The sequence below is a fragment of the Phoca vitulina genome, unplaced genomic scaffold, assembly GCF_004348235.1.
Source record: "Phoca vitulina isolate PV1807 unplaced genomic scaffold, GSC_HSeal_1.0 scaffold12, whole genome shotgun sequence".
Taxonomy (NCBI): Eukaryota; Metazoa; Chordata; class Mammalia; order Carnivora; family Phocidae; genus Phoca; species Phoca vitulina.
The window spans coordinates 36,113,228-36,136,858 of NW_022589715.1; the positions used below are offsets into that span (position 1 = coordinate 36,113,228).

At 36.1% G+C, this 23,631-nt stretch overlaps 1 long non-coding RNA gene across 4 annotated transcripts in view; it reads right to left on the minus strand.

Moving 5' to 3' along the window:
* The window catches only part of LOC116636279, a 491,383-nt gene that overhangs the window by 254,443 nt on the left and 213,309 nt on the right, over positions 1 to 23,631 (minus strand). For 2 of the 4 annotated variants that reach the window (XR_004300311.1, XR_004300308.1), the window contains exons 2-3: positions 17,777 to 17,838; positions 11,108 to 11,141 (exon numbers count right to left, since the gene is read on the minus strand). This is a non-coding gene — a long non-coding RNA (uncharacterized LOC116636279). Of the gene's footprint in view, positions 1 to 11,107; positions 11,142 to 12,494; positions 12,535 to 12,606; positions 12,647 to 17,776; positions 17,839 to 23,631 lie in introns of those variants that run through there. The other 2 variants (XR_004300309.1, XR_004300310.1) reach the window with 2 other exon arrangements.

Below are 23,631 nucleotides of genomic sequence, written 5' to 3' on the forward strand. Positions count from 1 at the left end.
GTATTTCTTTTCTTTTTAAATGTATTGCTTTCTTGCTAACTCACATTTTCTTATACCTAACCTATTTTACTCTCAAAACTTAATTATCACAGGCATGGCAATCGCCCCAGATTTCTCATCTTTTGCCAGGATTTGGAGAGAATGTGGCTCTGGAACATTTATTGTGGTTATCATTGCTATTAACTGGTAAGCATATGCATTTTTAAGTAAGATCTAAAGATATCTTAATCAACATCATTCAGAAACTGAGGGAAAGGATAGACACACAGGGGAAAGAAAAGCATTGCCATGGGAAGAAACCACAGCAAATGTCTCTTTTAGTTTAAAGGGAAGAGTTCCAATAACTTTGCATAACCCTGCATAAAAATAATCATCATAGTAGTAAGATTTAATAATGTATGTACATTAATTCAGAAATTAGTCCAATTAAAACTTTGGGTGTTAGTCTTTGTTCCTTCTGTGTTAGAAGAATATGTAGAGAGAAATATGCCCATTTTAGAAACTGATCTGTTTCCTAACCATTTTTGAAACCACATGAGCAGCCATGCTGGGCAGCCCACTGTTTGAGTTATAATAGTGGCTCATTTAATGTTTGAACATACTTTGAGCACTTTCCATTTAGAAAGTGGATGTGCTAATTACAGATTAGTCTAATGTATCCATTCATGAAGGTAATAAAGGACAAATATCTGACAATGAATTTTTAGCTACTGATTCTCTACTTTGGTGAATATAATACAAGAGTATTTCACAACAGTTTATCACTACCTAAGCGGCAAGCAAGTTATTTTCTTTTATCAGGCTGGCATCCCTGCTATTATACCTATGCAAAAATCTCCCCATCCAGGACAAACAATTCATATTCCCAGCATTTTTATAATTTAAATGTACAGTTGACCTTTGGACAACATGGGTTTGAACTGTGGGTTTCTTAGAGTTAAATATATTTTCTCTTCCTTATGATTTTCTTAACATTTTCTTTTCTCTAGCTTATTTTATTGTAAGAATACAGTGTATAATACATATAACCAAAAATATCTGTTAATTGACTGTTTATGTTATTGGTAAGGCTTTTGGTCAACAATAGGCTATTAGTAGTTAAGTTTCAGGGAAGTCAAAAGTTATACTCAGATTTTCAACTGTGCAGGAAGTAAGCACCCCTAACCCCCCATGTTATTCAAGGATCAGTTGTATTACCAATTCTTAACTTCAAATATGAAAGATATTCAAATTAGCAGGTCATTTCTTTCTTTTTTTTATTATGTTATGTTAATCACCATACATTACATCATTAGTTTTTGATGTAGTGTTCCATGATTCATCGTCTGCGTATAACACTCAGTGCTCCATGCAGTACGTGCCCTCTTTAATACCCATCACCAGGCTAACCCATCCCCCCCACCCCCCTCCCCTCTAGAACCCTCAGTTTGTTTCTCAGAGTCCATAGGCTCTCAGGTCATTTATTTCAAATTGGTAGTATTGTACAGTATATGTAGGTACACATTTAATATATTTTTAAAGATAATTATTATCTGCGATGAGAGAAAAAACTATTCACTGGAATTTCTTTCAGGTTGAGCACAACCTTTGCCGAAGTAACTCTCTGATAAAATTAGAACAGAACTAAACACAGGGATGACACTGCATGTGAATGGAAATTTTATTAATGAAATGCCTCAAGTGAGTGGGGTGGGTAATAGAGTATAGAAAAAAAATTATCAAAAGACTGTATAGGCTGCATGATGTCATCCCCTCCCCTCTGTCACTCCTGTCCTTCCCCCACAACACACATACACATGCATGCATAAACTTAAGAAATGCTTGAAGCTGGTGTGTGTGTGTGTGTGTGTGTGTGTAAACCAATGAAGCACTGGGTTTGGGGGTCCCAATTTTCCTATGCAGCATGAGACAATGACTTAGATTAAGGAGCATGAAAATTCAGAGAAAATGAGATAAAGGAACCCACCAAAGGTTGAAGAAGGATATTTATTATTCCAGGAGGTTCAGTTGGTCTTCTAGAGTCAGGAGACCTTACATCACTGGTAACCCAGTGATGGTTCTATAGAACCCAGTTCTATAGAACATAGAACCCTATGTTCTATAACATAGCTATAGAACAAAAGCTGAATTCCAGACTTGAGTATTTGGCAGGAATATTGTAGAGGGGATTTAACTTTCAAACAAAGAGTTCCCCTTTAAGACCTTTCCAAAGTGGGAAGCCTATGTTTCTATGATTATATCTATAGTTAAGAGAAATGATTAGCAAATTAGCCTTCTAATTATACTTCAGTACTATAAACTAATCCACATGCTTAGATCAAGGCTGATTTACATAAAGGTACTCCATTATTTTACCTTGTGGTTCTAGAACAAAATCTTACAAAATGCAAACACTTTCTGTGTTTCATAGGTGCAACTATTAGAATTTCAGCTATGATACATGGCACAATTACAAAATATATGGAAGTAGAGAGGTCCAAGTTCCCAAGAAAATTTTGGCAATAAGGACATCTAGCTTACATTTTTAGGTCCAGAAAGCCACAATGCTGTGGGTCCAAATATTTACATAAGCAAAGACTACTTTGGGGGCGCCTGGGTGGCTCAGTCAGTTAAGTGTCTGACTCTTGATTTTGGCTCAGGTCATGATCTCAGGGTCCTGAGATTGAGCCCCATGCTGGGTGTGGAGCCTGCTTAAGATTTTCCCTCTCCCTCTCCCTCTGCCCCTACCCACACCCTGCTGTTCACGCAGCATGCATGTGCGAAGACTACTTTTACTTTGCTTTTCCCTGTGGTTCTGTGTTTATTTTTTATAAAATGTGGATTCTTTAGCATAAAAATGCATGGATAAGGACAATGGAACAAAATATAGTATAAATAAGAGGTTAGCAATACAATAAGGCAACATTTACAAATTATTGGGATAAATTATAAACAAAAATACTGCAAAAATTGAAGAATATTGAAAAAGAGATTGTGTGAAATTCTCACCACTATGAAATTGGAAATATCTGAAATATTTTGATCAGTATTTGGTTTAACGAAAATGTTTCATTAATCTCAGATGTCATCAAGAGCTAGAGTTTCTGATCAACACTATCTAATCATTGTTATCACACTGAGATAATATTTTAGTGAAAAGCAAAGAGACATGATGCACTAGTTAGTATGCACAGCATTTTTGTATATTCATATAAAATAAGTTACACCAGGAATTTTGAAATACTGAAACAGCTTATGAACTTCCATTATAATCTTCATGTATCAGAAATCTCAAGATTTGAGTAATAGCTATAGTTCTTACTATTCTTTACATTTATTTTTAAAGAATTGAAAATTAAATTCAAATATTAATAAAAAGACATAGTGAGACTGATAATTTCATCAGTATGGTAGACAAGATAACCTGAAAGTTCTTCCTGCTAGAAATATCTAGAAATACTGAATAAAACATAATAAACACATTTTAATGTAGAATTGAGCAAGCAAGAAGGCTGACTAAATCCCCAGACCAGAACTGAAGAAAAACCTGAAAATCAGAGAAGAAAACTCATGTAATGCCCTGGGAAGGACTGAATGGAGATATGCATGGAGCTCCTTCTTGGAAATCCAGGGGCTTGGTTTTTAACATTTGTTAAACCAAAGATAGGAGAAATAGCCCAAAGCTTCAGGAGAAAGGGGTGTAGCTATAATAATATTAGGCAAATCTGACTTCAAGTCAGAAAGTATTACAAGAAATAAAAAGGGACAATACATAATGAACAAAGGGTAAATTTATCAGGAAGTCATGACATGACAAACTGTGTATACACCTAATAACAGAGTTTCAAAATACCTAAAACAAACTCTGACAGAAACAGAGAACTATGTATGGCCTTAGTTGTAGATTTTGACACTCTCAATAACTGACAGAACAAGTGAGACATAATTCTATAAGGATATACAATACTTCCACTGTTGACCTAAATGACATTTATGGAATAGTATACCCAACAACTGCAGAATTCACTAATCTTTTCATCTATACAGTGGGCTCTAAATCAATCTGAATAAATTTAAAAGTATTGAAATCTTACAGAGCATTTTTTATAACAATGGAATTAAAATCTAGAATCAACAAAAATAAGGTAGCTAAAAAGTTCCCCAAATACTTTAAAATTAAATAATACATTAATTTGACCTGTGGATCAAAGAAGAAATCATAAAGAGAAATTAGAAAATATTCAAACTGACTACTAATGACAACCCAACATATCAATAGTTTTGGGATACAACTTAGGTAGTGGTTAAAAATGAATGTATAGTATTATGTTTATATTAGTAAAGGGTCAAAAAAGGAATAAAAATCAGTGATCTGACTTTCTATCTTAAGAGGTCAGAAAAGGAAGAGAATTATATTAAACCCAAATAGAAAGAAAAAAAGAAGAAAAAACCAGCAATCAATGAAATAGAAAACAAGCAATAGAAAAAAGTGACAAAACAAAATTTGATTTTAAAAGATTAATAAAATTGATAAACTTGTATCAAAACTGACCAAGAAAGAGAGAACACAAAATACCAATATCAGAAATAAAAACGGGACTATCATGACAGATCCTATAAATAATATAAGGTTATTAAGAAAATATTATATACAAATATATATCATAAATTTAAGAATTTACAAGAAATGAATACATTTCTTATAAAATGCAATTTTCCAGAAGTGACACAGAAGAAATAGAAAATTTGCATAGCCCCATATCAACTAAATAAATTTAAATTGTTATTGAAAACTTTCCCCCACAAGGAAAATGCCAGACCCATCTGGTTTCACTGGTGAATTCTATCAAATATTTTTTAAAAGTAATTGCAATGATTTCACATGAACTTTTCCCAAAAATAAGGGAAGGGAGGTCATTTTCCAACTCATTTTATGAGCCAACATAACTCATATCAAAACCTGGTAAAGATATTCTCAGGAATATAAAAACAAAAAACTACAAACTGATACTTCTCATGAATAAACACACAAGAATCCTTTACAAAATATTAGCAAATTGAGTCCAACAATACATTAAAAAGATAATACATCATAATCAAGTGGTTATGATAATAATTCATAGCTAATACACTTAAGGCTGGTTTCATGTTTGAACATAAATCAATGAAATTCATTATATCAACCAAATAAAAAAGAAAAGCCATATGCTTTTTAAAAAGCAGGAGACAGATGCAGGAGAAAAAAAATGACAAAATATAACATTCATTCATGATAAAAACTCCCTGAAAACTAGAAAGGAAGGGAACTACCTCAGTGTGATAGAGGGTATCAGCTAAAAACCCACAACTAACATCAGATTTAATGGTTATGTATTGAATATTTTCTCTCTAAGACTGGAAGGTAAAGGTTTCTGCTCTCACCACTTCATTTTACTGGAGGTCCTATATAGTGTAATAAGACAAGAGAAAGAAATAAAAGACATAAAATTGGAAAGGAATAGGTAAAATGGTCTTTATTCAGACAATATAATTATATACATAGAAAATTCTACAAAAAAAAAGCTACGATGTCTAATAAGGTCTTAGGATACAATTTTAAAAATCAATTGTAGTTCTATATATATATGCAACAAAAGCTGAAAAAAATCAATTTCAAAAAAGCAATGCAGTTAACCATAGCAATACAAGTGATCTCCCTGGGATTACTTCTCAAATAAACTGTCTCCCACTGCCTTTGTTTCAGGCTTACATAGACAGCTAATATCAAACAAAATACACATGATAATATACGGACAAATCTTCAAGTGTGAGTATACATAAAAAATCAGGAACTGCAGATCGTTTTTATTTTTTCATTTTGTTTAACCGTATTTTCTAATTTTCCCAAATAATTTTCACATGTATATAATAAGAGAAAATAGTTATCAACCTTTAAAGCTCTATTAAGAAAAATAGCCAAGCGATTTCACCATTTATGATGAGTGAGCTAATTTGCCAAAAATTATTAACTAAGGTATCAAGATTGAACATATCAACTTTAGAAATTTAAATGACAACATAATTGTTAATAATAGGCCATTGGGTTAAACATTATAAATATTTAAATACTCTCCTGAGGTCAAAAAAATTACCATAAGATCTTTTCATAAATTAATACTAGAATAGATAATATTCAGAAATATTCATCAACAAAACATGAAATATCATTATGTATCTTTTCACATGTTATTCAACATGTATTTATTGAACATCAACTGTATAGAGCGACTATTCTGAGTAAGAAAACACAAAAACTATCGAGTGCCAGACTTGTCATAAATATTTCACATTTTTCATATCCTTTCCCCATAATAACAGTAATGAGCAGATGCTAACATGGTCTCCATTTCATATGGGAAAACTGAGCCACACAGAATGAAGCAACTGGTGTGAAATGACACAACGGTGGGTGTCGGTGACAGCATCCAGACTGGTGAATCTGATCCCAGAGTCTGCAGTCTTAACCAATATGCTGAGCACAATGCTCACGGGTAAGCAAGGTAAAAAAGGTTCATGTTCTCATGAAGCTCACATGTTAGTAGTGGAATACAGAAAATAGGCAAATAAATAAAGGAAATAATCAGACAATTTTATAAGCTTTGAAGGAAATAAAATATAAGCAACAGCAGGGGATGCATGTTGGGAGAGGCTAAGGGAGGCGGCACCCAAGCTGAGACCTGAATGACACGAAAGAGCCAGCCCCGTATAAATCTTTGGAAAGAGTGTTCCAAGCAGACAAAACATCTACGCAAAGGCCCTGAGTAAAAGCAGGGTTGACATGCCTGAAACAAAGGGATGAGGGTACAGAAGAGATGACTTGAGAAAAGTAGGCTCTCACAGACAATGGGAAAAAAATTTAGCTTTTATCCTCAGTATGATAGAAAGCCATTGGAAGGATTTAGGAAGAAGTCAGCACCATGATATTATTTGTTTTTAAAATACAGCTTTATGGAGCACAGATGATAAGGGAAGCATGAGGGGAAACAGAGAGACCAGGAGGCTGTTGCAGTGGGATAAGGGAAAGATAGGCAGGTGGTTTAGGCATATTGGCTAAGGTGGGGAAAGAAAAGGTGGATAGAAGCAGACCAGATCCTATATGGTCCAGAGATAGCCCCAACAGGACTTTCTAGTAGATTGGTATAGTGGGTGAAGGCAAAGCAGAAGCAAGGATGATAACTAAGTTTTTGGCTTGAGCGACTTCAGATGGTGGTAATACTCACTGAAATAAGTATGACTGGAGAATGAGATAGCCTGAGGGTGGGGAACAAGCTAGATTTTAGATGATTATTTACATCTAAGGTGAGATGTTGAATACACAGTTGGATAAGTGAAATGAAGTATGTGAGAGGGGCCACACTGGAGATGGGAATTTGACAGCCACCGGCAAAGAGATGGACACTAAAGCCTCTGGATTGGGTGAAGTCACAAGGGGGAGTGTATAGGTGGAGTGGCCAGGAGCCCGAAGGCAAGCCCCAGGCACTATAACATATAAGGGACTGACAGGCAGGAGCAAGCCTGGGAAGGAGCAGCCCCCATCAGGCCACAGGAAACTGAGAGTTTCCTCACAATAAATAAAAGATAAGCAATAATCCTAGAGATCCAGGAGAGAGGGTTCATCTGGGTCAAACTCTTTCTCAAGGTTCAGTGAAGGAGAACAGGATCTTACTATAGACCAACAACAAGCTCTTGCAAATCCTATATAAATTTAAATCACTCATTTTTACAGAAAAGCCTGAATCCCCCCCAAAGAACACTAAAATGAAGAATTTTACAAAGTTAAACATCTTTTATGAATGAAGAGTGCATCTCTTAAATAATCGAATGAGTAAACCAATAGTCTCATATATCATTGCTTAAAACAGGATCTAACTTGTAATACACCAAATTGAGCATGAGATCACCTTACGGTTTGGACTCAGTTGCAGATGTCAGCAGAATTAAATTCTAACATTTGGGTCATACTGTATTATCTTTACCTTCTAGAGTTCACATAAACACTACCACCATCACAGTTGCTAACACTGATTAAATGTTTACTTTATATTAATTAAACCTCACCAGAATCTTATGAATTAAATGTTTTTATTATATCCATTTTTTTTTAAGATGAGGAACTGACCCCCACAGAGGTTGAAGTAACTTTTCCAATGCCAGCTGGAATCCTATCTTGGTAATAACTAGAGATCAATTCTTACTCTGGTGACACAGTAAATGCCTCAGGATTCTGCCCTTAAAACCTCATGGTAAAGTTTATTCCCTCTCTTCTCTCTGCTATCCATTTACCTAATATATCCATCCTGCCAATAAAAGACAAGAAAAACAAGATAAAGTCACAAGAAAATAATGAAGGAGAAATAGAAAAGAGATAATCATAGCTGAAAACTTAGCTTAAAAAAGTGAGTACAAATTTTAAGAAACTAAACAAAGGAGCATAGGGAAAAAGAGAAAGAGAGAGGGAGAGAGAGAAGCAAACCAAGAAACAGATTAACTATGGAGAACAAACTGATGGTTACCAGAGGGGAGGTGGGTGAGGGGATGGGTTAAATAGGTGATGGGGATTAAGGAGTGTACTTGTTATGATGAGCACTGGGTGTTGTATGGAAGTGTTGAATCATTAAACTGTACACCTGAAACTAATATTACATTGTATGTTAACTAACTGGAATTTAAATAAAAACTTAAAAAGAAAAAGTTAGTATGAATGACTTTTGAGTTTCCTAGCAGCACAGGCAAAAAGGAATTCACAATGGGTTACAAAATCTCCATTATCTAAAAAAGGAACACACCAGTTAGGCAAGAGACATTTCTTGTCTCGATCCTTAAATCCAACAGTATTTCTTGTATGTGTTTATTTTAGGGAAACTGAACCATATAATGATCAGACAGCAATTCCTCCAATGGTAAAGAAATATTCATCTGGATGTACTTAGGATTTTCCATTTAAAATGTGGTCAACAGCTCAGTGTTCCCTGGTATGAGACTGTTATACAGTTCACCGTCATCTCAGCTTTTTTAAACAACTGTAAGAGTTGGCTAATGACTTAAAAACCATGACATGAACTTTTACAACTGTCACATAAGCTCAACAGAAATAAGACCTATTATATACTCTGTACAAATGGCCTATATCACATCTCTCTTAGAAGCAGAATATCTACATGAAATAAAATCTTGGCAAAAATTTCAACACAGCGCTTGCCCCGCAGCTCCAATTTATGTCCCTTCACAAGCAAATTGCCATGGGTTTTAACTAATGAAAAACCAGTTTGTTTTTAGAAAACATCCTCATTATCAGCTAATATAACAGAAATGACCAGGAAGAGCACGATTTAATATGGATTAAATGTGAATACAACTTAGAAGCTTTCTTCTTGTTGAATTAGATAATCAAAACTATTAAACAGTATTTCAAAATGCTTTTCATAATCCTGGGACCATTAATGTCATGTTCAAATCACTGTGGATTTTTGTTGTTGTTGTTGCTTTTACTATTCATAGGGATACAATGAGTCATTGGCACATTTCCAGTGCAAGATGCGTTTGAATAATACATGACATGCCCTTTAGTTAGCATCATGATGCCAGATTTAAAACAAGGTAAGAAGTTTCCTCCATGTACACTTGCAGTGTTCAGCTGTTCATAATCTATAGCGTTAACAATTTATCATCAAACCCAGCGACTTGCTGCCAACTTATCAAAGTGGCCACTGGATGCATATGATCAAGTCTGAGCATCTGGCTCTCCTCTGTTCCTGACATTAGCACAGACAACAGAATCAGTGGACTATTGAATGCAATTACAGTAAGCGAGACAGACAATAAAGATTGATAGCGCCTTCTCTTTTTATCACACACAAAACTAGTGGGGGTTAAAGCTTTGCCTTGAGCTGCCTTCATTTAACAATGATTGAAAATATGCAATTGTGTTGGTAAAACACTGTAGCCTGTATCACTTCATTTACTGGACACATTATCAAATTAAATGAAAAGTGAACTGCCAAAAGCAACAGTTATTATATATTAATGATGAATATTTACTTAGCATTGTTCACAAATCATACAGAGAACAGAATCCTTCTTGTTATCTTCTTTGCAGGTTACAGCTGAGTAGGTTTAACATTTCTATGTTTACGTTAAGTCTTCTGTCTACAAACCTCTAAATACAGACTTGCACGATTGGTTTTGTGTCTATCCATGTGATTACAATGTGTAATTAATAAAATGCTCTAGTTGTAGATGAATCCTAATTATTGAAGAGCTTTCCCCCCCTTGATAACAGTCCCCATTCTTGTAGCTTTTTTTGTAGCAAGAGACACTTAGCCAGGGGTAGGTACTTTAACCAAAAGGTTAGGAACTCGAGCATCACTAAGATTCCAAAATATGAAATGTGAAGAAGACCCTCAAGATACAGACAAACCACAAATATATATTTTGTATTTTTCTCCAAAGATTTTTGTTTTAGTAGCCATGGCGGATATAACAGTTCACCCAAATCTGACCTCCAAAATAAGAAACACACAGGGGGCAGAAGGCAAAATGGGTCAGTATAGAACTATTGAGCAGACAAGGGAAAATGGATCCTGTCTCACGTTCATACGGAAGGAAATTGCATTCTAAGCGAATACCAGTAAATCTGGGAATACAAAAATAAGTGTCTCATTGTTAAGTGGACAAACATTTGGTGTGCATACTGGTGTGTCAGAAAGACTTGACGGCAGGCAGACATGATTGTTCAAAGTTATGTAGATTAATTCAAGGTTCTTTTAAAAATACACACATCTGGCCCTTCCTTTCCAACAACAGATATAGAAAAAGAAGGAGCTCATATATGAAGTGTAATCATGTCTCTTTCTAAGACTGCCATAGCCTGAAAAACTCTGCAACATATCCCAAACAAAAAGAAAAGAAGAGGTAAAAGAAGAGGTGGAAAACCAGTCATGGGCTTTCTAAAACCACCCCACTGCTTATTCTGTAAACAATTAAATACACACTCAGAAGTGTTGACTTTGGAATTAGAGCATCGACCATATGCAGTTAATACAAATAGCAGCATGAGGTATAGGATATTCAGCAAGTGTGGAAAACTCACCAAAATAATAGCATCACCACAGTGGATTGAGAATCTGGAAGCCAAAAAGGAATGCTGAATCAGTATTCATGAATGTAAAGGAAACTATTAAATTCTCTAGAATTTACCTTCAAGCAAAATTTAAGTGAAATCACTCTTTCTAGGCATATTCAGATTCTAAGGTTCTCGTAGCCTTTAAATCCTTTGGAGATGTGAAGCCTTTGGCAGTTACTCTGAAACCCAACTAACTGCTAGACTTATCTCAGGAGCTTCATAAAATGCTAACCCCTGGATCCCAATCTTTGGGATTTTCTTTTCAATACATTGTGGGTGGAACAGTAGTACTCACTATAGAATATCTGGCCAATAATATATGGAAAGCAGAAAGAAAACCTATCTCCTCTAAAGACCCTGTCTATGGTCTATCTTTTTATCCATGCATATATTTTTATCTATTAATATAAAAGTCAATCATATTTTCTAAAAGCAATAATATTTTCAATCACTTGGGCGGGGCCACTTCATAAAAATTTAAATGAAAAAGAAATATATATGTTGATGACTAAAAATCAACACACTCCATACAATACAAATAAGAACATGAAAGAATGCTCTTGCTATACCCTCAACAGCTACCCCTCACAGAGCTAATTACTATTAAATACAGATGTGTATTTACAGTCTCTTTAGGTATTCACTTGTAATTTATTTGTGTATGCATTTTTCATAATTAAAATTGGACTACACATACTGTTCTATAAATTAACTTTTTCACTTCATGTTATTCTGATTTATATCTAGATCTATCTAAAATTATCTATTTTTCAGGGTGCCTGGGTGGCACAGTCAGTTAAGCATCAGACTATTGGTTTCAGCTCAGGTCATGATTTCAGGGTCATGGGATCGAGCCCTGCACTGGGCGGAACCTGCTGGAGATTCTCTCTCCCCCTACCTCTGCCCCTCCTGCTTGCACTCTCTATCTCTAAAATAAATAAAATCTTTAGAAATAAATAAAATTATCTATTTTTATTATTTTTAATGGCTATATAGTATTCCATAGTATAAAATATCATAAATGTTTTAGCCTTTACCTTGTTTTCACTATTGTCCTAACATATTGGTTTTAAACATGCAAAAAAAAAATTTCTATGGACATCCTTATACTCTATCTTCATTTGTATGTGGTTTTTTGTAGTATAGAAATGGAATTTTTGCATAAAAGATATGTGAATTAAAAATTTTAATATATATATTGAAAAATTGCCCTTCCAAAGAGCTGTATCATTTTCTACTCTTACCTACAAAACGTACAAAATGGCCCATTTCTTCACAACTCATTGATGCTAAGTATTTTTCATAATTAAAAATTTTGCCGATTTAACATATTAAAAAGAGTATCTCAGGGCACCTGGGTGGCTCAGTTGGTTGGGCGTCTGTCTTCAGCTCAGGTCATGATCCCAGAATCCTGGGGTCGAGCCCCGAGTTGGGCTCCCTGCTCAGTGGGGAGAGTCTGCTTCTCCTTCTCCCTCTGCTGCCCCCCCGCTTATGCTCTCTCTCTCTCTGTAAAATAAGTAAATAAAATATTTTAAAAATAAAAGTATCTCATTTTTAATTTTTATTTTCAGCTTCATTTCGTATGTTTATTCGTCATTCTCATTTCTTCCATGAACTAACTTCCTGTTTATATCCTATACCCATTTTTGTATTGTCTGGTTGATCTTTTTCTTGCTACTTTCTAAAAGCTTTTAACTTTGTATGTAATTTAAATCAGAGATTTTGTCTGTTCCTTAGAATGGTCTTTCCCAATTGACAATTATAAAAATCATCTCTTGTGCTATATTTTCATACTTTTACAGTTATGTACAGTATTAAAATACGTGTTTAAAAAAACTACAGGTGATTCTTATCATCATCCAGATACAGCAACTACTGCATTGATTGCAATGAAGCCTAAATAAATAGCCCAAATCGGTGGGTTTGAATCCTGGCAATCCTTTTTAAAAACTTCATTATTGATCTGTTAACTTGAGATAATATACCTATCTCGTAGGATTATGGAGATTAAATACGATAAAAAATATAAAGAGCCTAGCATGGTATCTCCCATAGAGAAAATGCTCAATAAACATCAGCTATTAGTATCCTTAGCATTATTATTTTAACATAGCTCCAACTCCTTGTTTTTGTATTCAATTCAAAGTGCCTTTCTACTTCCCAAGCTTCTCTCAAGACTAAGGGCTGTATCTTGAAGTAGATTTTCACATGGGACAATCCCCTTTATGAAGCCAAGGGCTCCTTAAGGAAATGCAACTTTAAAACAATAGATAACAATAGATATTTCCTTAGTTACTGGACTGTTTCTAAAGTAGTTGAGCCCTGAGGGCCTTAAGAATAAAGTGCTGGCTGATGCAAGTTGATTACAGTACGGCATATTGAGTACTGCTGGCAACACTTGACCTAATCCTAAGAACGTGTTTGGCACTTAACTACACATTTTACAAAGACTTGTGGGTAACCTCTGTCTGGCAGCCCAGTCCTGAATATCCTGTGGCCTCTGCTGTGTCTGGGACTCCCAGACTCAGGCTGAGCCTCTGTCCAGTGGACAAGGAGAGGGCCTGGTGGCTTGTCTCACTAAGAGACCAGAGGACACACAGCTGGTATGTGCCACTCATGCTTCACAGACTGAGCTTCTCCAGAGGAAAACAAGCCAGGCTCCTGGGGACAGTCAGGCTGCCAGAAACCCCAGCCCCTCTATTCCAATGTTCCTCTGACTCATTACTTTTTGACCAAGGATCCTTGGATCTTTGGAGGACAGGAGTTAACATTAAAGCCTACTTGTGTTTTATCTACACTTTGTGAATCCAACTCTCTATCAAAGTCCACTTAAACTAACAGAAAAAGAACTTGCACCTAGCTCCACCTCTAACAATCTATAATCAGAGGAAATTCAGGAAGGGTATTACATTCTGTCCAGCACCAGTGAACAGTGTAGCTTTCTGTGTCTGGGGTTATTGTTATTATTATTATTAGGTAAATAATATTTATTGAGCACTCTCTTAGTCTGCTAGGGCTACTATAACAACGTATCATAGACTGGGTGGCTTGATCAACAGAAATTTATTTCTCATAGTTCTGGAGGCTGGGAAGTCCAAGATCAAGGTGTGGGCAGAATCAGTGTCTGCTGAGGGCCCACTTTGCAGCTTGTAGATAGCTGCCTTTTGGCTGTGCCATATCGCTTTTCCTTGGTGGTGCTCCTAAAGAGATAAAAATCTCTCTTTTTCTCTTCTTGTAAGGGCACGAAGCTTAGCATGAGAGTCCCACTCTCATGATCTACTCTAAACCTAATTACTTCCCAAAGTCCTGCCTCTGAATACCATCACATTGGGGTTAGGGCTTTACCATATGAATTTGAGAAGCACATAAACATTCAGACCATAATTAGCATTTACTGTGAGCTTGGCACCATGCCACGCACTTTGCACATATCATCTCAATTAATCCTCCCAGCAATTCTTTGAAACAGTTCTACTTATTATCCACACTATACAGAGGCAGAATCAATCAAGGGAATAGTGTGGCTGAGCAACCTGTTCAACGTCAGAGTTAGTATGTGCGGAGCGGACTCGAAAACCTGCTTTCTTAGCCCCTGTGGTAAAACCGTCTGTCCTGCCACCATGCTATTCTAGGAGAAGAAAGAGATGACCTTCTCTTTTTAAAAAAATTCAGGCAAGATTTATTTGTTTTCTTAAATAAGCTTTTTTCTCTTTCCCCGACCCTCACTTCTTAAAACAACAAACACAACCACCTACATTAATTGTAATAAATCACCTTCAATCAGTTCTAAATAAACATACAGAAGAGAATGAAGGTTGGGGGGATGAATCTCTAAGTAAGTTAGCTGAGATGAATGGAAAAATATCATTCTACCAAATATTTTGGAAGTCCAGTTTTTAGAGGCTGAATTGTGTGCTCCCAAGTTCCTATGTTAAAGCCCTAACCCTCTCAGAATGTAATCATATTTGGAGATAATGTCTTTAAAGAAATGATTAAGTTAAAACCAGGACTTTAGGGTTAGCCCTAATCCAATGACTGGTGTCCTTATAGGAAGAGGAAATTTGGACACAAAGAGACACCAGACACATGCACATGCAGAGGGACAACTGTGTGAGGACACAGGGAGAAGACAGACATTTTGCAAGCCAAGGAGAGAGGCCTCAGAAGAAATCAACCCTGCTGACTAACCTGAATCTCAGACTTTCAGCCTCTAAAATTGTGAGAAAATAAGTCTCTGTTACTTAAGCCATCCAGTCTGGCATTTGGTTACGGCAGCCATAGAAAAATAATACACCAGTATTTTTGTCAAAGAAACGGGGTGGCGGTGGGGCGGGGGAGGGGAGCCAGAATGCAGGAGTCACCAGGAATTTTGCCCTTACTCGTGGTTTCTATACAGGCTACTAGTAATTTGCAAGAATTTTTTTAAGGGAATAAATTGGGAGTCTAAAGGGTACAAAGATAATCGTAGCCCTGAGGAAAATAACTATTTGCTCTTGAAAATACCTCTAATCAGGACTTTTAAAATTCCCTGTTCATAGATAGTCAGGTACCTTCTCCCTCTTTGTCTCTCCCTCTTCCTCTTAACATTTCATTCACCATCCCTATTGTGATTGGCCTGTGTCCTCCACAGGACAGGCATGCTGATTACGTATGAATACATCAACTATAGAGAAATGAGTGCAATAGAAACATGGCATGAGGTACTAACAGCCAGTTCGGATTACATATTGGTTGAGTAGGACAAGTAGCAAGAAATCAACTAATTTCTGCTACGTGTGGTTTACCCACTCATATTACCTCATCACAGCCATGTCTCCTCTTTGCCATCAGTCAATGGGCTGGGAGCAAAATCAAACACTGACCTGAGCTGAAATGTACTCCCGATCACAGCCATGCTCCCCCAGGAGCTGTGGGATAACTGGCTTTATGCCAGGAGAAGTAAGCTTTCCCTCATTTCTGCTCACTAATAACCTTTCCTCTCTTTTGTTTGGATCTTAATGACCTAAGCCCTTCACAAGAGGTTCACCTCTTTTTTTGGGGGGGGGGGGGGGACATAAACCCAAAATGGCAGATAACCCCAAGAAATAAATATAATTTAGATGTAAAATAAAATCTATCTACTAGTGTGTGTATACATGAATGTGTATCTCACTGGCATGCACCAGATTGGACTAAATGGCAGGAATTTCCCAAGGGAAGATAACCTCCAGATACTGCTACAAAGGCTTTATTCCCCACACTCTGCAAATTATTTAATTTAAACACTGCTTGATATGACTCTCTGAGGAGAAGGGTGTTTTCCCAGATCCATTTTTAATTTGTTGGTGTGTATATATGCATGTGTGCATATAGAATTGACCTGACAAACGTATTCACTCCTTCAGAGAGTCTAAGCACAAGCTTCTGATTGCACAATCAGGGGCTTCAAGTTGCTGTCTAAAAGTAGGAAAATGATGAAATATACGTGTAATTTCTTCTCTTTTTTTGGTAAGAAAAAATAGGCAGAGGTTCAGCTGTTTATAAGCTAAGGCCCCCACCCTGGACATTTTCCATTTTCTTGGGAGACATTACTAAATATTTTTTAAAATCGTGTGCGTGTGTGTGTGTGCATGTGTGTGTGTGTGTACCTGCACCACGATTAATTTCTCACAGTAGAAAATGGTCACATTCATTGATGAATTTTACTAAAGCAGGAGAAGCAATGCAAAGATTAAAGAATCAGTTTTCATCAGCATTGGGTAGTGCTGTATCATGGGCCAGAGAGATAATTTATAGCATTCTTTTAATCTTTCTGCTCCTTCCACTAAGCTTACCTTCTACTGCTTTTCTACTACATATTAATAAGGGAAAGATACCCAGTGAAACAAAACCCTGAGTGTCCTTTTATGTATTTTGCCAAACTTCACCCTGAAAAATCTTGCTTTTTAAAAGAGTTTATAGGTCCCATTAAAGGATTCAAATTAATTTCTCCCCTAGACAGAATTTCTTTACATAAGGTTCCACAGAAGGGCTAACCCTGCCACAAATGCAAACTTGGGCACATAGGGTCCACACTGGAGAGTCCTGTTATCTTGGCTAAATCAATTTAAAAGCAAATAAGCATTAGGTAATAATTTCAATATTAACTTACGCTTCTTACTTCTTCATCACAGCAAGCTAAAGTATGTGAACTCCCTTTCACCCTTCACCTAGGCTTCCTCTATTCTCTCCCTATGTGGTGCCCTCCACACACAAGTAAAGTGACCTCCTTCCTCCTACCAGCCTAGTTATTTATTGACATAAGCTTGCATTCTGGGGCATTATCAGCTTAATGCATAATTCAGAATCTCTCGGTTGTGGCCTGCACTTTTGCCTTATCCCCTGCATTCTGAATGAAAGATAAGGGGAAGTATTTCCAAAGTGGGCCCACAAAAGCACTCCCAAACATTAACATTGCCTCCTTCCCCTCCCTTGCATGTCAGCCCTCCCCCACCCCTCAGAAAACTGTGCACCTTGCAGCTCACACACAACACACCCACAAAGGTATCTTACTAAGAAGAAAACAAACCCAGAGATGGTCTTAAACTTACGCTGAATGGGGACCCAAGAACCTTTGGGATGAAAGGGTCTTTAAAGTGAAAAAACCACAGTTATTACCTTAACAGTCACATTCTAGACTGGCAGCCAGATGTTTTCAGCAAAGCAATACTTTCAAATCTCTGTAATTCAAAAAAAGAAACACCAGCTTTAGAATTTTTTTTTCCCAGTGGGGCAGTGGAAGCTCTGTGTGTGGTGGAGTGGGAGAGAGGAGGGTGAATGGGAAGAGGGGGCAGATGGAAAAGGCTTCTTAACAAGAAAGAACCCAAAAGGAAGGGAGAGAGGAGGGCAGGGCAAAAGGGAAAGAGAGAGGATGAAGGGTTAGGGTATAAACTGATTAGGGGACAGGAAAGGGAGAGAGACAAAAGTTTGAGAGGGCTTCAAGATCAACTGTCTTAGGTTAATGCAGACAGAATCAATTCAGTAAAAGTGGCTCAAGTGATCTTTTTCCCATAGTGAATTGACTGCTTCTGATTGAATTGATTAAATTAACTAGTTATATTTTTTTTAATGATGTGTGAAGAGAGAAAATGAGTGCATAAGCCCACCTGCAAATACACAGAACCAGTAGCCTGTATGCTCCATTTGAACACATTAAAAACTTTACAAGCATAAAAAAATACACACACACACACACACACACACTCTCATATGTATGTTTGCATATGCGTGTGTGTGGAACTGTTGAATTTTGTCAAAACTGCTGCTGCTGTCCCCCAGAATATTCGTAAGCATATACAATATACATACATACATATTCTGAGCTGTGTTCTTTCTATGGTCCAAAAATTATTTGTCTTTTTGGAAAGCAGTTTATCCTTGACAGAGTAAGTATGCTGTATAATGCATTCAGTACAATTTGTCAGCACCATTTTTAAAAGTAAGGTTCACCTCCCCTAATGTACTTTTGTCAAAGTCAGAATATATGATACTAAAAATCGTAAGGTCGCCAATATCATTGGACTTTTTACTAAATATGGGCTTCTAGTAGATGGCTTTTTACATGCATTTCGAGTCCACCAAGCAATAATTCCTCCTTTTTTATAAACATAAAGACATGAATTATTAAAAAATTAAAGACATTTAGAATAATGGTCCTCTATACGCAAAGTATTTATTTCAACTTTCATCATTCATAGTTTATTGCATTGATTTTTTTTCATCAGTTTACTTAGTATTAGGCTTCCACTGAACTCATCAATAAGAAATGAATTTTGGTAACTTTCAAATTCACTATATTACTTTTCCTTTTATTTGTAGTGAATTTTTCTTCTCTCCATGGTATTACTACAATAAGTCAGTCATTATTTCTTTATGTTTTCCCTTCTTTCTTTAGTATTTCATTTCCCTTTAGCACATCTTGTGATCACAAAGAAAACAGAGACACTTATTTCTTTTAACAGTTGAAATTGCTGCAAGTGATTTAGCTGTCATTTAATTTGATTCCTCTCTTCTGTCTGTGGAGAAATATGTTTAATGTACTGGAAATTATGTTAATAAGAAAAAGCATTATCTCATTTAATGAAACAAATATACAAATATTTCAAAATAAAATAAAGAGGCAATCTTCACTGAGAAAAAATGTCTCTTACGGTTTGCATAAAATAAACAAATGAGAAAAAAATCATGACTACATTGAAACACTGACAAAAATTATGCCTACATTCAAAAGGGGACAGGAGGCTTGGTAACTGAATTACCCTCAGTTTAATCAAATATTTTTTTGAAAAATATGGGCACATATTAAGGATCAAATTATTAATTATATTTCCAATTACTTAAAGAAAGATCACTTTATTTTTCTAGAATGGACACTGGGTTTTTGAAAAGTTTTCTTTGTATTTTTTCTCTTCTATTTCAATTGGTCTTTCAATGATTGCTATTGCTTGAATTAATAATTATCAGCAATCTCAATGAAAATATGACCCAACCCATGTAACTATAAGAAAGGTTAGAATTCCTTTGATTTTGCTAATCAAAACAGAGTCAATGAACTCATTCCAAAGCTTTTATATATTAAAATTTATCTAATGCACAAAAAGGTTAAATAAATATTGTTAGTGATTTGAGCAAAACTTGAAGCAATTATGTAATAAAAGCATGACCACAGTAACAGAAACACATAATTAGCAATTTAATTACTGGCATGAAGACAAGCTAAAGATGTCAATAAAAAAAAATCTTTAGTGACAAGCCGATTTTATTCTCTTTACTGCAATTTGTGAGAAATATTCACCACCTGATGAGCAAAACCATTTCTATACAAAATACCTACCCCTCCACACAGTAAAATACCCAATTTAAAATATTTCTAATTTCATATCACTGGCACAGTGAATCATTACATTTTCTCCCATTTAGATTAGCACTTTCTTTTCTCTGAAAATACAATATTTCCAGTCAGCAAGTAAAGAACATTGTGTTTTTTTAAATGAGTTAAAGTAGCAGGTGTTCTTTGTTTCGATTTCATTTTTTTTCCAGCTTCAATAATGTGCTTGACAGAAATGCTTCCCTGTATATGACATTCCAAATATCCTATCTTTTCTCATCTTCTAAGTTTCAGCTGAGAAGCACACATCAACCATGGATTGTTTTAAAAAGAGATAAATTACAACTATAGTAGAAGTAGTCAGGCTAATTGGATATTCCTCTAGGTCTGTCACAATTTCTTTTTCCTCCCTCGTATTTGTATTTAGAGTCTTAAGGTGGGAAGTAAAGGAATGATATGGTCCACCTTTATTTTTTCATCATGATCCCAACTTTCTGATTTTAAAACAGTTCTAAACTACTTACTTTAAAGTGTTCAATGAATGCTTACTACCTTATATGTCACTGGTATTTAACTAGTAGCAGAAAACAGATATCTCAAGATAGAACCATACTGAAAGAAGCTCCATCTTATGATAAAAAGTGAATCATCTTGGCTGGTGCTCAATAGCCACTTGCACAAGCCGGGTGCATGGAGTGAAATCCTGAAAGCCAGACTTGCTAAGAAATTTGGTCTATAAATACCCTTGGGGCATGATGGAATACACTTAAAAAATAAACTCCGGCCACTAAGAACATAACAAATAATAATTCTTAATAACACTGCCTTTTATAATTAACCTACTGACTCTAATCATTTTGACACATAGTTCTAATCAGATATCCTAATTAAATATTCAATTCTTGACAGAAGAGTATATAATACTCAAAGTTTCTAAGGAAATTGCAAATGTTTTAAAAGGTACATTTTACTTAGCTATAACTTAATAAATGCAGCGAAAGCAAATAATTGGGAGATGACTTTTTGAAACCTCTTGGCTAATGTACTGGTTACTACAACCATTCATTTCTTACATATATTTGGATTCGAGGTCCCTTATTTCCATAAAAATTCCCCTTTCCAGTGAGTTTTTGATCACTCTACATTATATTATATATCACCACCAGCTTCTAGGTTTCTGCTTTAGCCATAAACCTAAACTTACCTGGAATTTTTTTAAATGTCATCATCTAGGTTTGAAATTCTCTTTCCTTCTACAGGTACAAGTTGTCATTAATAAATATGTTAATTTACAAACGTCCATGGAAGATCGCCAATATTAGCCATTATGGAAGATAGTTAAGCAGTGGCACCTGCCTTTGTGAAGCTTACAGTCTAGTTAAGAAGATGGTGTGCCCAAATGTAATGCTGCCTCATAATTCAAGTGTAGTTTGATAAATACCAAACAGCTGATAAAATAAATACAAGAAGGTTCATAGAATAAAGGGAGCATAGTGTCTTTGTGGACAGACCCCCTTTATAAGTGAGTACCAGGGAGAGAATTTTATAAAGCTTTAAAATGCATATCTCATTTGAGCTAAAAGCTAAACAGCCCCTCATAGAGGTGAAGAAACTGACACTCAAAGAGGTTAATAATTTACCCAAGCAAACATGTATTCAAATGGGAACTCAATTATAGTTCTGTTAACTCTAAGTTCAGGGCATGAAGAACACATTTGAGATGGAGGAATGATCAAAGAAGTACATCAGGTAGAGAGGAATGGAAGGGATTTGTGAAACATGTGCGGGACAAAGGTGGTTTGCTTGCCTAGGGAGAGCAACAGGAACTGTGAGTGAAAGATTGGAAATAAAAAAGTTGGGAGCAACAGAAAATTGGAAATGTGTTCTCTAGGCAGTGAGGAATCTTTGGTAGTTTCTGAACTCTAAATTGATGGCATGATGAATGCAGAATGAAGCATGAACTGAAAAGGGGATGAGAGAAAAGACAAAAAGTGAATGCTGTTGATTCTCCACTCAGACTCCTTTACCAGAGGGCAGCCATCCCCCAGCTGCTGGGAGTATTGGCTGCTAAAGCCCTTGGCTGCCCGCTTTTCTACAGAATTGTCCCCAACCTTGAGGATCCACTTCACTGGAGAGGTTAAAAGACCCTCTACGATCAACCCATACAAGGACTGCCTGAAATGGGAGATACAAAAGCCAGCTCCTTCATCTTAAGGGGCATCAACTTTGCAGGGCGAGCTGAAACTAGACTCTAGCTTATACCACATGCATCCTTGTCTCAGACTGTGCCTGTAAGGAACCTGACCAGAGAGGAGGCAGTGAGAGCCTGAACTATTTTCCTCTCTCTTGGGGGAAGAATGACTCATGATGTTAACAGGAGAGTGACAGCAGCTTTATCCAACTTATCCAGAAAATAATCGGTGCACAGGAAAAGCAACCAGAGCAAACATGAAGCCCATCTAGATGTGTTTTTGCTTTTCTGGGCTCTTTGGCTTTAATTGTTCAAAGAATGAAATTTGGATGGCGTTGCTGGGCAAAAGTTTATAACTCAACCACTCTAGTCTGCACGGGAGATACAATGAAGCCTCCACTTTGAGTGGAAATGGGGGAAAAAGAAAGGGGGGATACTATTTCATGATAGTAACCCACTAGAAACTTTGGCTTTCCCTGTCCAAATCTCAACTGAGTGTCACACAGCTTAGTAAATCATTAACTTCCATTTCTCACAAAATGGGAAACGTTGGGTTGTCTGCAAAAAATACACTCTAAATTTAAATCTCTCCAAACTGTGGAATGAAAAAAGAAAAAGTAATATTTTATAATACTAAGAAACAAAAAAAATTAAGTTTTCTTCTTTAAATATAATAATCAGATTTCTTTTGCACCCCAACATAAATATGACAGTACCTTGTATTCTTATACAATGCGTTGATATTCTCAATTACACCATTTAGGGATATTAAGTATTATTTGTGTCTAGGTGAAATTTCTTATTCTCCTCTAAATGAAAAAAAAAAACAAAACAAAATACCCTGGTGCTATTTAGGATGATTATTTGCCACAAAAAGAAATGAACTTTCAGAGCATAAATTCTAAGATACCTCACAACAGTTCTATAATGAGGGAAGGAAGCACAGAGGGGAAGGGGGAGAGAAAAGAGAGGGACAGGGATGACCCAGGGGAGAATATGAAGATGTCATGACAAAACCACAAAACTTCATGAACTAATATGGCTTGAATTTTCTTTTCTTCTTAATGAGAATCCTTCAGTTTTCATGAGAGATTTCTTTAAAACAATTGGGATCTGGGACGCCTGGGTGGCTCAGTCATTAAGCATCTGCCTTCTTCGGCTCAGGTCATGATCCCAGGATCCTGGGATTGAGCCCCACATCGGGCTCCCTGCTCAGCGGGAGGCCTGCTTCTCCCTCTCCTACTCCCCCTGTTCGTGTTCCCTCTCTCGTTGTCTCTCCCTCTGCCAAATAAATAAAATCTTTAAAAAAAATAAAATAAAACGATTGGGATCTAATATTCAATCTTTCTCCCTCTTTTCCTATATTGATAACTACCTGAGAGCCAATCTTCTTTTCCTATCATGGAGTGTGGTAACAAATGTATGCTCAGAACAAATGTCCTACTTGTGCAGTGG